We start from the raw sequence: 15960 nt of genomic DNA on the forward strand, positions 1-15960 counted from the left end.
AAAGTAAATAACATATTATGTGCAAGAATTTCAAAGCAAATTTTAATTAACTCTCTTGCTGTTCTTGTATGGGAAATTGATTTTTTTTCTTCTCATTTTATGAAATGGCAGATTTCCAGGGTCAGCACAGCTCATTTCTGTAAAAGCACAGGCCAAAAAGACAAGAACCCTGGATAGATGAGAGCAGAATTCAGATTTCTCTTTCTTTCGACCCCTCCTATGACTTAAATAAAGTCCCAGAAGGGAAGCTTCTGTGGGAATATGAATAATTTAAATATTAATGAATGGAAGATATTCTTTTAAAGAAAATGCTGACAGTCATGGCACCTAATAGGGCACAACAGTCAGATCAAGATTTTGAAGCATTACAGCCATTTACACAGTACATCTCATGTGCTTATTGAATCACAGAATAATTCAGGTTGGAAGGGACTTCAGGAGGTCATGCCTCACTCAAGGAAGTTTCCAAACCAGCCCTATTTAATACACAAGAGTAAATCCTTAACATTTCCCTAATTATAGCAGAGGCAACCCAAGGACTTTTACAGCTTTTGGACAGATTTTCAATTATTTTTTCCTTCCTTCCTTCCCCCCATCTCCCCCCCTGCAAATGTACTTCTGGCAATCTGCCAGGCTGCCTGGAAATTTTCTGTAGGATCAATAAGAGGATAAAGATTAAATTTTTTTTCATTAACACATTCAGAAGCAACATTTTAGTTGTTGTTTGACAGCAGCCAAGTGCAGTCTCTGAGGAACACCCATGTCAGGGCTTTTAACAATTCCCCTTTCTGAGACATATAGGGCAGTAAAGGGATATGTAGCTCAGATGCAAAATAAAAAATTTCTCCAGAGGTGCTAATCAATAATTTTCATGACACTCATAGATTTGACCATGTCCTTTAATGAAGCAGGAGTGAAGATTTTGATACATGAAGTCCTCGTATAAGCATTAGGCTTTAGATTTCTCAAGGCTTGCTCCTGATTAGTAATTTTCCAACTGACTGGCTTATTACACTGATTATTTTAAACTAAGGTTTTTTTCTGGCTATCCTTTCAAGCACTACAGTTTTTTGAAAAGATCTCATTCCAGAGCTAAAAGGTTATTAATTTTTCATTCACCATCCTCAGACTTTGGAATGACAATAATGTGATGTAAAATATATGTAATATATGTCTATAACTGTGAGAAAGAAAAATAAAATTGCTAAGCTACACATCTGATACGCCTCTGAGGTAAGGAACTCTAGCTTGTGTCAGGCCATGATTTGGATGTGCTGAAGGTATATTCAAACTCTGGTACTTGCCAGAGAATCACAGAATAAACTAGTTTGGAAAAGACCCTTGAGATCACCAAGTCCAACCCATGACCTAGCACCACCTTATCAACAAGAACAAGGGCCTGAGTGCCACATCCAGTCTCTGCTCAACCTCCTGGGACAGTGACTCCACCACGTCCCTGGGCAGCTCATTTCAATGCCCAATCACTCCTTCTTCCTAATACTCAGCCTAAACCTGCCCTGGTGCAGCTTAAGACTGTGTCCCCTTGTCCTGCTGCTGCTGCCTGGGAGAAGAGACTGACCCCCACCTGCTGCACCCTCCTGTAGGAAGCTGTGGAGTGATGAGGTCTCCCCTGAGCCTCCTCTTCTCCAGGCTAAATGTCAGAACCCAGGACATTCCTCTGGATGCCATGGAGGACTTGAGACCCTGGCAGAGGGCTATAAGACCTTGGCACAGAGTCAAAGACACCTGTGCCTTTGATTTTAACCCATGGCAAAAGTTACCAACTTTGCGTGAGGAGTTACAAGCCACAGGGGTTTGAATAGAATGATAGTGAATTTATCACAGGGTGAAAATGTAGGGTGAAAATGTAGGGTGAAATGTAGGTGAATTTTGGGGTTTTTAGAATGGGGGTTCAAGAGGCAGGATGGGGGAATCTGGGCATGTCCTGTCTTTCTCCTTCTTCTTCTTGTCCTCCATCTTCTGCTGTGATGGTGGCACTTTTGGATTGGTTTAGAGTAGAGACAAGCTGTCTAACATGGGTGATAGGTATTGGAAAATTATTGTAAATAAAGCACATGTAGTTTTTAGTATAAAAAGATAACACTGCCCTGAGGGCGGTCAGTGTGCCTCAACCCAACCTGCTAGACAGACCTCAGCAGGTCAGAAAGACAATGTGTTAGATAAGAAATAATAAACAACCTTGAAAAGCAGAACCGACGCATCTCAGCTTCTTCTTCGGTCTCAGGGCTGGGAAAAAGAGACTTTCTGACACCTCGGGGTCATCTTGACACCAGAGACCTCGACAGCTAAACACCCCCAGCTCCCTCAGATGCTCCTCACAGCATTTGTGTTCCAGACCCTTCACCAGCCCTGCTGCCCTTCTCTGGACCTGCTTCAGCACCTCAACATCCTTCCTAAAACTGAGGGGTCCAGAACTGGACACAGCACTCCAGCTAAGGCCTAAGCAGTGCTGAGTACAGGGGAAGAAAAGTAATAATTTTTGTTTCCTTTGTCTCCCATTTCAACAGGAATGAAACTCATATTTTGTCCTTTTGCTTTTTGGCACAGATTAAGAAGGTGTACACAGTTTGTAAGTCATGGATATGACATATCCACCAGGTTATGTGTGAGTGCCTGTGTGTGATAGTCCTGCCTGAGTCAAAAAGCAGACTGTGTGGGAAGCTAGTAGGAAACCATGCAAACCACAAAGCAATACTCTGACAAGGTATTTAGTCTTGAGGAGAGTGCTAATTAAAATAATTGCCTCTGGCAATATATCTGCATGTTGGGCTGAGGCATATTTCCCTAGACCAAAATCTCAGGATCAAAGGAAACTCCATGCTTTTGAAGACACCAGTGTAAAGAGGAGAGGTGTGAATGGATGGCCAGCCAGTTCAGCCAGTACCAATACTGGCAAAGACAGAAATGATGATGTGAAATTAAGATTAACTAAGGTATAGGAAAAATTTAATAGCTGGAAATATGCGCATAGGTCTTCTCTATATTTGCACTGTATTTTTCAAGCTTTACATCTCTCCTAAACAAATACAGAAGTTTTCCCAATACCAAAAAGCAACAAGCAAACAAAAAACCTGTTTCTGTAACTTTATTTCCCTCACTCAGCACCAGAATTAAAGTGCAAGCACCTGCTACACCACTTAGAGCTTCCATCCACCCCAGCAGCACACCAGAAGATCAGATCCAGACCCAGATCCAGATCTACACCCCCAGCACTAGAGCCTGGGACTTCAGGGAGCACCTCACAAGTACAAAAAGGGGCCTCTGGTGCTCCTTATTTTCATGGCACTTAGCAAGGTTCAAAGAATCCTGCTTAGACACATGGATATAATTCTTCAATTCAAGAAGCTAGGAAATCTGACAAAATACCTGCAGGCACGTCTGGATCAAGAAAATATTAAGTAATTAAAATGATGCACTAATTTTTAACTTTTGTACCAGGTGCCTGTTTAAAGGAACCTTATCATAACCCTCCAAAATGCAGGGCTCATGAAGGACCTCTGATCAACCCTTGTGTGGGACAACCTTGGGTTATAAATAGAGCAATAGCTGCTAAAAATAATACTGAAGGTTGCCATGACATCACTATTGTAAAGACAATAGGGAATGCTGCCAGTATTGAAGTATCATCAGTTATCTAATAAGCAGTTTAAAGAAAAATATAGAGGCCATATTTGGGAAGGCTTTAGTGTATTTGGGTTTCTGAAATGTCTGTTTCTATATCAAGCTCCTTTCATTTTTCAGAAGAGATCTTAGGACAAAATTAATAAATATTAATGCAAAGCTAATAAAGTAACATGGGAAGTGTTTTGGCCATCTGCTCCTGTGAAAGCAGTGTCATGGTCACCCTGGTCACCCCAAAGCTCTGGATGGCTTCAGATGGCACTGCCACTGTCACTGGCTGTGCTGTGCTGTCCTACATGCACCAGTGGCACGAGTCAGGTCACCAGTCTGACAATTTGTCCTTCCAGCTGGGGTTGGTGTCCTAGCAAGGGACAGGCAGTCTCAATTGTCACTTTACTGAGAGCAAGGATACATCAACTGAAAATCAGAATCCTGTATACAAATAAAGCCCATGAAAATCTATATGTTTGAAGACTGGAGACTGTCTCACTTGCATTTTTAAAGGAAGGCTGGATTTTATTCCCCACATCCCCATTGCTGTCAATGGAAATAACTTCTGCACTGGAGACTGTAGAAATGATATTGGCTAAATACAACCTTTTTAATTTACAGTATTTGTACTTGATGGCATTTTAGGGATCCAGTCACCTGACCAAGCCTTTGCCAGGAAGTGATTAGTTGATTATGTACCACAGACACCACTGTTAAAGACCTTGGAGATAAAAATAAATCTGACAATCCCCCACTGGAACAGCAATCACTGACCTCCCAAACAAAGGGAGCTAAGGAAGGTGAGATGGGGAGAGAGCACATTGGATAGAAGGACAGGACACTACATAATCTGACAGTTTATAGTTTACAGACCTTCTAATAGACCTTCTAGCCTTTGCACAATTACATCCAAGAAAAAAAAAAAAACCAAAAGCAAAAACGTATTTTTTAAACATAAACTACTTTTTTTTACTTTTTTGTGTGTGTTTTTACCATTCTTAAGCATCTGCATTACAGAAACGAGTTTAATAAAAAAGGATTAAAAAAAAAAAAAGGAAAACTACACCAAGGACAAAAGAATGAAATACCATGTGACCAAGGGCAATGACTCATGAACCTAGAAGGATTCATTTAGGAGAATACAGCTACCTTTCAAGAAACACAGCACATACTATCTGCAGGACATCACCACTGTCCTTACTGGTTTTAAAACATCTTTTATTTTATTGTGATTTTTTGCAGAAGCTGGCAATTGTTTCAAGCTAGTCATTTATATCCTTTTTTTTTAATTTATTAGAAATTCCTTGATTAAGTGAATAAAGTCACAGTGACATGACTTTTTTCTCCTCTCCACTAATGCCTTCACCCACTGTACTTCTAAGTAAGAAAAGAGGAATACAATACAAGGAGGACAGTAGACACACACATGCTCTGAGATGAGAGGATTAGAAGAAGCAAACTCATTAAACAAAATCTCTTTTTCATTGTTGTTTTCCTTTTTAATGGCTCACTTTCCTGCTGCTGAACTGGATCCCAGTCCTTAGGACAGTGACTGCATCTCTTGGCTTGCCTGAGCATAAATTAATTTCCTGAGACAGAGCAGTCACAAATGTCAGTAAGTCCTTCCACTACAATGCTGTCATTAGCTGTTCTCCACTTTACAGAACTTGTCAGCCTTTCCTGCCAGCACATCAGCAAAATGAGAGAGGTGAGGTCTTCACCTTCAAGGTGATGTCAAAAGCTAACACCTCATTTTGTTAAAATAAATCAAGCCAGTATTTCTCTTCTAAAATTTTGGGTGACAGTAAGACATTTCCTTTACACTTTAAAAGAAGCCAATCTAAGTACACCACTAAAGATACAAAAAGTGACAAGGCTTGTCAATGCCATCAGTAGCCAAGTCTACCACTCGATCACAAGCCCATTTGTATTTTAGCTCTCTTCCTAAATGTCCTGATGTGCCATAGATTCACTGAGCTATAAATAGCTCACCCATATGTTCCAAATTCAGATCCACCAGAACCATTTCAGTTCTAGCAGCCTACTCCACCTGCCCATTGTTGTCATGTTCTTCCGCACCACAAGTGTTTGGTACGTGAGTACTGGCCCCTCTGGCCAGTCCATGGCCACACCCACATTTCCCAGGCACTCAGGATTTCCAGTCTGAGCCCGTTGCTTTATCAGTGAAACCATTTTCTGCATGTAGCATCAGTTGCATGGTGCTTGGAGGGGACTCTCCCTTTGAATGTCCAGCTGACCCCAGAAAACTGAGATGCAAAAATCACTTGTGCTTCAGCACCACCTACCTCTGAAGGGGCTCAAATTCCTTCCTAAGTTGTTAATATCTCTTTCTCAGCTGGAGTGTAACAGGCTTTAGATCCCCCATATTCCCTGTTTCTAGACCCTAGAGGCCTGGCTAGAGTCTCTCCAGGCTCTTTTGGCCTGATGTTCTAGATGGAGCCATTATCCCTGTCTGGGTTATAAAGCACATTTTTTACATCTTGCCATGTCTGGACTGGCCCAAATTAACCCCCATTTAGTTTGTTCAAATGTTTGCTGCTGCTCAGCACCCCTTTTAAAGTCTTTCTTCTTAGGAAGAAAAAAGGGAGTTGTCATCTCTTTTAAAGTCCTTCTTGTTACAAAATAGAGAGGGAGACTATTACCAGTATAGATCAGACTATAACCTGGAGCATGCATACTCCAAAAATCCATGACACCTAAGAAATCTTGTGTTTCTGTTTTGTTAGTTGTTATTTTATTGATCACACCCCTTGAGATATGAAAATATCTCCCTTGCTGTTTTAGTCCTTAAATTTGAATTTTCATGTGCAGGTCCATTTACCATACTTTGTTTTATAGCAGAAATAGCTTTCAAAATGATCTGGATTATTCTCTTCTCAAGCACTTTCTCCTGCTGTGTTGCCCCACAAAATGATGTCACCAATGTACTGCAGGTGTTGGGAACATAAACCTTGTTCCAGTGCAGTCGGTATCAATCCACAACAAATGGTAGGATTACGTTTTCACCTTTGGAATAGTGAATTCCAGCTGTACTGGATAGGCCTCCATGTGAAAGCAAACTGTTCCACACCAAGGAGTCTCAATTGTCATATTCTCAGTTGTCTGCCCTGTTCACCAACAGTTGGTGCCTCTATGTCTGTCCAGCTCATTGTCACCTGGCTGTGGGTATATGATAAATCTCATGAAAAAAATCTCTCAGTGCATGTCATGAAAAATTTCACCACGTGGACTGTGTGCATCAGAATTCACCCTCATCTCTGGATTCAGGTCACCTCCAACACAGTTGATTTTCTCAAATCCTGGATATCTCCTACCATGGATATCTATTTCCTTTGAGACTTTGCAAGTCTTTCCTTGAGGAAAACTGGATAAAGACTGCTCCTGCTAAACACTGAGGCTCCTTGTTAATTGTCTCCATAAGAGGGTACCAGAAGTACAATCATGCCTTAGGTCAGAGTCCAAATACTAGATTAAACTCAAGATCAGTGTTTTAGTAACAAATTTCCCAGGCAAAACATCACTAATCACTGCAGAGCACAGCAAACTGCAAAGCCAACACCAATCTGCTATAAAAGAGGAAAGAGTACGGCACAGATCACAGAAATTGATATCAAGAATAGATTAATCAATATTGTGATCCATAAATGTTAACAGATGTATAATTTCTAATATGCTTTTATCAATCTATAATCTCAAGCTCTTAGAGCTCCAAAGGTGCTAAAAAAGTGGTAATTTAATCCCAGCTGGCAAATAAGAAACACACAATTCATTCACTTAACCCCAGCAGGATATGGGGAAGAGACCTAGAAAGGTAAAAGTGAGGAAACTTGTGGGTTGTGACAAGAATAGTAATAATTCAAATATAATATTAGGGGAAAAAATAGCAATAAGAGTTTTGAAAAACAAAATTTAAAACAAAAAAAAAGAGTCAAACAGTTCCCAAGAAATAAAAATTACATAAATGAAAACAATTGCCCACCACCCACTGACCAGTGTCCAGCCAGCCCCTGAGCCGGAATATCTTTCCCCCTAGTTTATCTGCTGAGGAGGATGAAATATAGTCTGGAATCTCCCTCCAGTCAGTTGGGGTCAGCTGTCCTGGTTGTGTCCCCTCCCAACCCCTTGTGCACCCCCACTGTCCTCACTGGTGGGGTGGTGTAAAAGGCAGGAAAGTCCTTTACTCTGTGCAAGCTCTGCTCAGCAGTGATGCAAACATCCCTGTGTTATCAACACTTTTTCCAGCAGAAATCCAGCACAGCCCCATACCAGCTACCATGAAGAAAATTAACTCTCTCCCAGCTAAAACGAGCACAGGGGACATGGTACATGCACAGTTAGACTCAATGATCTTCAAAGTTTTTTCCAACCTAAATGATTCTACGATTTTATCATGTAAAACTCAGCCCAAAAACTTGTTAGTCTTGTTGGACTTATGAGTCAATGCATGTTTGTGATTTTCTGTTTGTTCTCATGTGTATTATAATTAAGACTTCAGTCTCAAGTCTCTCCTGGAAATCAAGTTATTTTCCACCATGAAAAACCTTCTAGTGCTCTCTTAGTCATGGAAATGTCAGGGATTCCTTTGTAAGGTCTCCAATCTTTACAACCACCTAACATTACCCAGCATAATTTACAGAATGAGATAGCATCACAGATAATCCCTTGAAGCTCTTTTGATAAGGTTTTTAGGTTTCCAGTCTGTTGTAATCCTTTGCATTTTTTCTCCAGTATTGAAACCAAATTAAAGATCTGTGATTCAGGCACAAGGCACAAAACAAATACAAGGCATATAATCTTGCTCAGTCACATCTGTGAAACATGCGTTTTATCCAGTGCATAAACATTTAGCTGGGTTGAAAATTATAAAGACTAATTTAGTTTTTATACTCTAAAGAGCTAACTCATTTTGGATGCAAGTCCTGAGAATAATCTTCCAATATCACAAAAAAAGAGTTTGCTGTTTAATATTCTCAATAAAATCAATATTCAAAATTTTGTCAGATGCATTAGACATATGTTCAGAGTGTAACACCATGAGTCACTTTTCCCAAGGTTCATTGATTGCTACCACTGAAATGTAATGAGTTAGAGAAACAAATATTAAAAGATCCTTTAAAAAATTACTCATAGCCCAAAGAGTATTCAGAGTGGATCACATAAGAAAGTAGCTGTGTTATTTTATGGGGGTTTTTCTGCATTTACAAACTCCAGTGTGATTTGCCCTTTACCATTACGACTGGAATTCACAAAGTACCAGCAGTATAATTTCACTGGGGGTAGATGCCCATTCAACTTCCAGCAACAAAATTAGTGTTAAGATTAAAACCACTTGAACCCTACTGCTGAGAACTTTCACTCTAGATCAATAGCTTCAAATATATGATCCACATGGGATAAAAACAGACATTAACTACAGGATCCAAAGAAAATCACTCAAGAAAACAAGTCAACAACTTACTTCAATTCCTTTCACATTCTGTTTGTGAGGCCATAGAGATTTTGTACAGGTCACCAGGTCCAAGAAGGCTGAGAAGTAATTCTAGATTATACCTTCCATAAACTGGTCATTTCAAGGGTATTTAGAGGAATAAATCTACTAAGAGAAAAACCCAAAACCACCAGGTTGTTCCAGAGGATTTTAGGGCAGAACTGAAGAGGGACCGAATAAATGTCAGGTGCCAGTAGGCTGCTCTTATGAGATATAAAGCCTTTGAGCTATTACACAGGATTAAATGTGAACACAGCTGTGCAAATTTAGGTCAGAGCATACCCCCCCCAAAAAAAAAAAAAAAAAAAAAAAAAAAAAAAAAAAAAAAAATGAAGAGCAGCCTCGATTTGTCCTCTGTTAGCACGTGCCTGTCAGGACACCAGTGCTGAGTTCAGCTCAGCAAAAAACACTATCTGCTTACACCAGTTAATAATAACCTGCTGTTGGTATTGTGCAAAAAATGAAGCAGCAGGGGAAATTTAGACAGAAGAGGAGGAAGAGCAAAACAGAAGGAAAAAGGAGATAATACAAACTTTCCCCTGGACTACCTTCCCACTGCTACATAATCCTCTCTTCTTCATGCCTTCTCTACCTGTTCATTCTCTGACTTATTTTCCTTCTTTATGGCCTTCAAAAGAAAAAGATATCTTAAAATTTTATGCACAACTGAGAGCCTAAATTCAGACTCCTCAGAACAGCATCATCTTCAATCTTCAGCAGTTTTTGTGTCTTATTCCCACTGTTCACCTCAGTCTTTTTTTCTCATCTTCCTGTTGTCAGTCTTAGGAACACAAAATGCATCAAAAGGCAGCAAGTTATTTGAAGCCTATTTAGGACACTCAGACAGAATTATCCATCATTCTCACATTTGACTGAGCTCTTCTTCTCAGTAAAGGGAGATATATTCTTCTCAGTCTGGGCTTTTTTTGTTGGTTTCATGCAGGGAATTAGGGCTCTTTAGGGGACTGACCTTATTTTCTTCTCATGTACTCACAGAAGAGCCCCACAATTTATTTTTATAATTATTTATTTTAAAGCTCTACTCCAGTTCATACCGGACTGAAGTCAAAATTGCTTGGACATAGGTCTATATGAAGTCTTTGGGACACTCAGAATGTTTGGCCACATTCAAAACTTTGGCAACAGCTAAAGGTCAATTCTGTCTGTCTTCTGAATTCTGAATGTTACAGCTTGACCAAGATCCTCCTTGTAAAAAGTCCTGTATCAGGTTCTGTAGGGCTGCAAAGGAGAGGTAAGAGTGGGATGCATCCTCTTGCAAGAGGTATGGGGCAGCCTGATGCACGAGCTCACTGCTTTGGAGCACAAACTGTTATGTTAATAGAGACATCACCAAAGAATCCAGGTAAGAAACAGAGGAGCTTGAACATCAGCCTGATGCTACAAACTAGTCACAGCTAATAAACCAGTGACAGCTAATAAACCAGTGACAGCTATGACAGGGAAAGCCTACTGAGTTATATGTTTTCTTGGCACTGTTTTGACTGCATTTCCATTTCTGGTCATGAAAAATTTTATGGCACTGTCTAACTGTGCTGTAAACTCAACTGTCCTTGTCAAACCTTTAATGCTTATTTTGCATTTTGTATGATCAAATTCACTGCAGAGTTTCTTGGACAAGGTATAGTCTCCTTCAGATGTTCTGAGGATGTTCTAAGTGAGCACATACTTCACATTAACTGCATTGATCATCCTTGTTTGTGAAAAATTTAAAGCACAGACACTTGCCCATGAGATTCATCTCACTAACTATAAATGTCTTCATACGTATGAGGTGTTTTTAGCCTCACTGTAGTCAGTGGGGATATAGAAAATGCCTTCAATAGGATTCATGTCACCATTGGTGGCTTCCAAGCGAGCTGAAAGCAACTTTCCTAGGTGCAGGCATATGAGCCATGTCCACATCTAGTTAGATGAATGTCAGTCATAGCCAAATTCCACATATAAACAGGATTTTGAATGTGTGTGCAAAATCACTCATGGAAAGGGTGAGAGAGGTAGCATGTATGTATCTCTATATATACATTTCTACCTTATGTTGGACTTGATGATCTTGGAGGTCTTTTCTAACCTTAATGATTCTATGAATCTTATATGAGCTTAAAAAGGAAAAAGGAAAAAGAAAGCAAATCCTCAAAACTTGCTGATACAATATTTTTTCCTTTCTTTGCCTGAAAACATTTTGCCTTCTGTCATGCATGTGTGGACATCCAGCTGGAATCAACAATCACATTATCACTGGATGGAAAGGTGCTCAGCACTCAGGAGATAGGAAATGTCAAAGATAAGGCTGGCCATGGAGTCTCCATTATCTCCGTACTTAATGCACATGGATCATGTTATGATCAGGTGATGATCAAAACCACTTCTGTCTCTCTCTTGCAGTGTTCAGGACATACGAGGTCTGGGTATAAATCTGGATGTTACAGGTGATGTTTTTTGGCTTTTCAGACTTCAAAAGACATCTTATAAGGGAGATAGAATATTGTAAAAAAGAAACGATTCTGCTGATCCAAGAAAATCTGTGCATATTTAAAAAGTCAGGTTCTCTGATGTCTTGTTCTCTTGAAACAAGTTTTGAGCAGGTTAAAGGCTCTTAATGCAACCTGCTATATTCAATACAATGATCTGAAGTTGCTAGAAATGAAACACTGTCAGCAGATGTTATATTTCATATGGAGTCTGTGGAGCCATTGATGTTTGTGAGGAGTGATTGAACAGTTTGCAGTGCTGGACCAAAAGAGAACAGCACAACAAGAGGTGTTGTACCCTCACACACTGAACAAGAACAGAATTCAGAGCTCTGGAAATCTGACAAGCAGTTGTGGTTCAATTACCATCACCAGAAATACTTAAAGGCTGGGTCAGAGTGGGAAAATGTCCCTGGAAGTGTTCAAGGCCAGGCTGAATGGGGCTTGGAGCAACCTGGTCTAGGGGAAGACGTCCCTGCCCGTGGCACAGGGGTGGGACTAGATGATCTTTAAAGTCCCTTCCAGTGCAAGTCATTCTATGATTCTAAAAAGATGAGGATATTGGTGAGAAAATTTTGACAGAGAGAGGTGGCCAGAGCAGCATCAGCAGAACCAGGTCTTGGTATTACTGGAAAAGGGAATATTTGCAATACTGAAATTAATACAATATGGATTTACTTTCAGGCTCACAAAAAAAAAGTTAAAAACATAAAAACAATTTTTTCATCACTGTTCTCAGTTGTAAAATATTTAACAAATTGCACACAAACTTTGAGGCAGATATTTATTACAAGGGCCATTGAGTACAATAGTAAGTAAAGAAGCTGCAGATCATTTTCCATCATAACAGCTCTTTGGATAGGCAGTAACTATTGAACTGGGATGCAATTAAGGGAGGAACAGGTGCTGTTTTAGAGCAGTGTGGTTTAAGTACAGGCAATAAAATATGCAGAGCCTTAATCAGAATTTTGACTAGTTTTAAGTGCTTGGGGCCATGTTGATATAAATAACTGCATCAGGTTCTCCTAAAGAGCAAGAGCTAAATTAAGTGGTTTACAAACAGAAGAAAAGGCTGATTTATTGGTCATGGCACTGCTTGATCTGTGACAAAAATAGAAAGGGCCAACTGTGCCACTGCTAGACGTGAAGCCAACACAACAGGGCCTGAGGTACAGCTGCTGAATACAGTAAGGCCAGCAGAGTCTATCAAAACAACAGGAAATAAATTTCTTTCTCAAATTCAGCCCAGCATCTTGGCAAACTCCTCCAGAAGGTTTTGTGCAGCAAGTTTGCCTCACAGAAGGGCTGTATTCTTTTCTGAAGGCTGTGACTCTTATGCCAGCTGCAGAACAGCTGTCCCTCAGGCTGGGCCTGTCATGCTACAAGGATGCTGCTCAGTCATCTTAGGGAGCTGAGGTCCCTTCTCAAATGAGCAAAGGCTGGCAGAAGTCGTGGTGGGCTTTTGAGGTGCAGTTGGACATGGAGATGGATTTCCTTTTAGAGTACTGGGGCCACTGGCAACCCATTAATTGTTGAAAATTCCTGATTCTCCACAGCACCTAAGCATTAGCTTTGGTGCTGTCTTTAACACAGATACTTGAGTTGTAAAACAAACAGCCTCTGAAGAGGAAGGTGAGATTTTAACAAAACAGAGATACCCAGCTTGGGGCTTTTCCCCTGAAATGCTTTTTGTGTGTGCCCAAGAATATCCAGCCAAGTAAACCAGGGCAACACAGACAGGGAATTTTCTAGAAAGGCAGCCACTGAGGCACCAGTACCACCATCCTGCCTCCTGCCATGTCACCGCCATGTCCCCTGAAGTTCTGCTTTCCTGGCAGTGACTGTGAACAGACTGGATGTCCACGGCACACTGAGGGTGCACATAAACCAGCAATGAACTGCAGTTTTCTGATGTAGCTGGTAGAAGAAATTTCATGTGGACATTCATACAAGAAATCCACCAGGCACAGAAATCTGGAGACTTTGTGAGGACAAGGCTGGACTGGTACCACACCTGCATGACATTAAAATGAAATTCTTCGTCTTAGACCCACTCCTGCTTCCTTCCTAATTTTGTTGTCAGACTGTTATTCCTGACAAACAAAATAAAGAAGGGCTAACTTTATCACCTGTTGTAATTTTTGGGGTTTTTTAACCTCCTTTGTCAAAGCTCTGTGCTCACAGGGACATTCTATGCCTTATTGAAGAAATACTTAGAAAACTTAAGGGACATGAAATTTTTATTTTTGGTCACTGTCACATAGCAGTACTGACTGTGGTTTTGGTACAATATAGCAGTGATGATCACTTTTACTAGTTTGTACAGTGTAAAATTAGTGATCTTGGAGCTCTGTTTAATTTCTTTTTGGTCTAGGTAATGCAGACACACAATTTCAATCAGCAGCCACAATCAGACTGTGAACATACCAAATAATTCAATTTTGTAAAAATTCCAACACTTCCCATATAAATATTTATACTCAAATAAACATAACATGAGAAAATATTCTAGGAAACCATCAAATGAAAATTCTTCCCAAGGCAAAATATTGCAAATTTGAAAGTTGTGGAGTAATTCTCCCAGTTACTTGCCTTTCCCACACTAAAATCCTGCTTTGTCATTTCAGGAATGAAGAAAGTTTTTCAGCACACTTCCTCATGTCTTTAGAACATTAGATAGATTAGACAGATTAGGCATCCAGATATTTTAATAAAGTCTCAGAAAAAATCAGATGGAAAGATACAACTCTGCCTGGGAAAAATGAAATTAAACTGCTCTCTGCTAGATCTTTCTATATTGTGTGGCATAATCTCAGCAAAATGAAGTAATGAACCCAATACCATGACAAATTTGCAGCCAGCAAAGGTGTCATTTTGTTAACTTTGCTCCTATTTTGTTAATACACTGCACATCCAGGAATAAGAATATCTCGAGGAAAATAATGTATCACACCAGTATCTTGTACAACACTAATTACACAATTACAAAATCTCACACCAAGCTGCTGAGCTAAAAACCAAACCAAAACAGCTCCTGGTGCTCCTGGCCAGGAATTCGCTAAGAACAAGACACCAGAAACAGAGAGGTTGTCCACGAGCAGAGGAAATTTCATCACTAAAACTGGATCTGGGACAGCATTTTGGATGGAAGCTATTCATAGAAGGAATCTTATGCAAACAAGGCTGAGATGCAGCCCAAATTTTTAGTTTTATGCCAAATGATACTGTTCAGATTTCTACTGGCACATGGGAATTTACCAGATTATTTGCTTCTTTCCAGCTTAAAATTAAATGTAATTTTGAAAATTATTGACAGCATTTCCTAATTAACTGAATTATCTATAGAGGACTAGCCTCCAAATCCTGGCATTGCTAATTTTTTGAGCTGCTTGTATTTACATACCTCACAGGGAACATCCATGATCTCTTAGGAATGAAGACTCAGCTTGTGAGAGGCACTAATTAACTAACAAATGTCAGGCTCAGATCAATCATCTATATTAAAACAAGCAGAGGATTTTTCCTCCATCTCCAAACAAGACAGGTGTGAACCTGAAGTGAATGTAGTTAACCAGAAAGCTGTAACAAAAAACAGGTACATCAACATCTAAATAAAATTCCCTGTCATGTGAACATCCCTGTTCATAAAATGTTTGTTTAGTACAAATAATAGCACAAATCTGCCCTGTTCCTGTGGGATTTTCATAGCCTAGTTCTTGGCAACAGATTAATCATTCCTGGTGTCCCACAATCAAATTCTTAACCCTCACTGGTTTTGGGTTTTGTATTAGAAATACAGAGAACATCAGAGCACTTACAGAGCACTCAGTGCTATGTGCAGCTTCACAAACCCCAGCAAATATCTCAGATTTCCTATGGCCTCATTTTACCTCTGCTGTAGAAGGTCTAGCCAATTTTAAAATTCCATATGACTTTTGTTAGAGGCATAATTTTATTTCCAGAACTCACAGTAGAAGTGATGATGGGCCTGCAGAGCTGAAATGAGCTGAAACTACCTTTGCGTGTGTATCTCACTTTGAATTTCAGACGCCAGCTTGCTGTGCAAGCAAACATTTCAGTTTTGATCTGAAAATCAACAAAATACAAAGAACATAGGGCCTCCAGGGTCTTTTTATTGCCTTTTTTAAAGCAGTGGCATTTTATCTCTCATTTTACCCCCTGAGAATGCTTATATCTGTGTAAGATACTTTGGGCAAAGGGTAATTTAGGACATATTGCAGACTCAAAAGCCAGAGTGCCAAAGTATTACTATTTTCACCCATAACACCAGAGATGAAATTATTAAAGCTCTATTTTCAACAGCAATTA

At 39.8% G+C, this 15960-nt stretch overlaps 1 protein-coding gene across 1 annotated transcript in view; it reads right to left on the reverse strand.

Moving 5' to 3' along the window:
• Positions 1 to 15960, reverse strand: part of FAM135B (family with sequence similarity 135 member B) — a 193706-nt gene that overhangs the window by 128011 nt on the left and 49735 nt on the right. The window lies entirely within an intron of this gene.

The sequence above is a fragment of the Geospiza fortis genome, unplaced genomic scaffold (assembly GCF_000277835.1).
Source record: "Geospiza fortis unplaced genomic scaffold, GeoFor_1.0 scaffold382, whole genome shotgun sequence".
Classification (NCBI taxonomy): Eukaryota; Metazoa; Chordata; class Aves; order Passeriformes; family Thraupidae; genus Geospiza; species Geospiza fortis.